This window comes from Trichechus manatus, unplaced genomic scaffold (assembly GCF_000243295.1).
Source record: "Trichechus manatus latirostris isolate Lorelei unplaced genomic scaffold, TriManLat1.0 scaffold00077, whole genome shotgun sequence".
Lineage (NCBI taxonomy): Eukaryota > Metazoa > Chordata > Mammalia > Sirenia > Trichechidae > Trichechus > Trichechus manatus.
This window is the reverse complement of record NW_004444013.1, coordinates 8,672,285-8,674,000: the sequence shown is the minus strand read 5'-3', so window position 1 is coordinate 8,674,000 and position 1,716 is coordinate 8,672,285. Positions and strand designations below refer to the sequence as shown.

Sequence of the window (1,716 nt, the reverse complement as noted above, 5' to 3'; positions counted from 1 at the left end):
ACTCTGTCCCTCAAAGTGTTTGATTGTATTCAGGAAACTTCTTAGCTTTGGTTTAGTCCAGTTGTGCTGACTTCCCCTGTAGTGTGTGCTGTCTTTCCCTTCATCTAAGATAATTCTTATCTACTATCTAGTTAGTAAATAACCTTCATCCTCCTTCCCCACCCTCGTAACCATCAAAGAATGTTTTCTTCTGTGTTTAAACCTTTTCTTGAGTTCTTATAATTGTGGTCTTATATAATATTTGTCCTTCTGTGACTGACTAAATTCACTCAGCATAATGAGTTCCAGCTTCCTCCATGTTATGTTTCACGGCTTCATCATTGTTCTTTATCATTGCGTAGTATTCCATTCTGTGGATATACCATAATTTGTTTATCCATTCGTCCATTGATGGGCACATAGGTTGTTTTCATCTTTTTGCTATCCTGAACAGTGCTGCAGTGAACATGGGTGTGCATATATCTATTCGTGTGATGGCTCTTATTTCTCTGGGATATATTCCAAGGAGCAGGATAGCTGGATCATATGGTACTTCTATTTCTAGCTTTTTAAGGAAGCACCAAATCGATTTCCGAAGTGGTTGTACCATTTTACATTCTCACCAACAGTGTATAAGTGTTCCAGTCTCTCCACAACCTCGCCAGCATTTACTATTTTGTGTTTTTTGGATTAGTCCTAGCCTTGTTTGGGTGAGATGATATTTCATTGTAGTTTTGATCTGCATTTCCTAATGACTAATGATCATGAGCATTTCTTCATGTGTCTGTTAGCTGCCTGAATATCTTCTTTGGCAGAATGCCTGTTCATATCCTTTGCCTGTTTTTAAATTGGGTTGTCTTTTTGTTGTTGAGGTTTTGCAGTACCTTGATCGGATTTGTGGTAGCCAAAAATTTTTTGCCAGTCTGTAGGTTGTTTTTGGACTTTTTTTGTGAAGTGTTTTGATGAGCATTAGTGTTTGATTTTTAGGAGCTCCCATTTATCTAGTCTCTCTTCTGGTGCTTGTGCATTGTTATTTACAGTTCGTATTGTGTTTATGCCATATATTAGGGCTCCTAGCGCTGTCCCTATTTTTTCTTCTATGATCTTTATCGTTTTCAATTTTATATTTAAGTCCTCGATCCATTTTGAGTTAGTTTTTGTGCGTGGTATGAGGTATGGGTCTTGTTTCAGTTTTTCGCAGATGGATATCCAGTTATGCCAGCAGCATTTGTTAAAGAGACTATCTTTTCCCCAATTAATGGGCTTTGGGCCTTTGCCAAATATCAGCTCCTCATAGGTGGATGAATTTATGTCTGGATTCTCAATTCTGTTCCATTGGTCTATGTATCTGTTGTTGTAACAGTACTAGGCTGTTCTGACTACTGGGCAGTATAATAGGTTCTAAAATCAGGTAGTGTGAGGCCTCCTGCTTTGTTCTTCTTCTTGAGTAATGCTTTATTTATTTGGGGCCTCTTCCCTTTCTATGTGAAGTTGGTGATTTGTTTCTCCATCTCATTAAAAAATGCCGTTGGAATTTGGATCAGGATTGCATTGTATCTGTAGATGGGTTTGGGTAGAATTGACATTTTCACTATGTTGAGTCTACTTATCCATGAGCAAGGTATGTTTTTCCACTTATGTCGGTCTCTTTTGGTTTCTTGCAGTAGTGTCTTGGAGTTTTCCTTGTATAGGTCTTTTACGTCTCTGGTTAGATTTATTCCTAAGTATTTTATCTTC

General features: G+C 37.8%; 1 protein-coding gene across 2 annotated transcripts in view; it reads left to right on the top strand.

Moving 5' to 3' along the window:
* The window catches only part of LOC101344394 (S-adenosyl-L-methionine-dependent tRNA 4-demethylwyosine synthase), a 274,405-nt gene that overhangs the window by 54,203 nt on the left and 218,486 nt on the right, over positions 1-1,716 (top strand). The gene's annotated exons all lie outside the window — the stretch shown is intronic.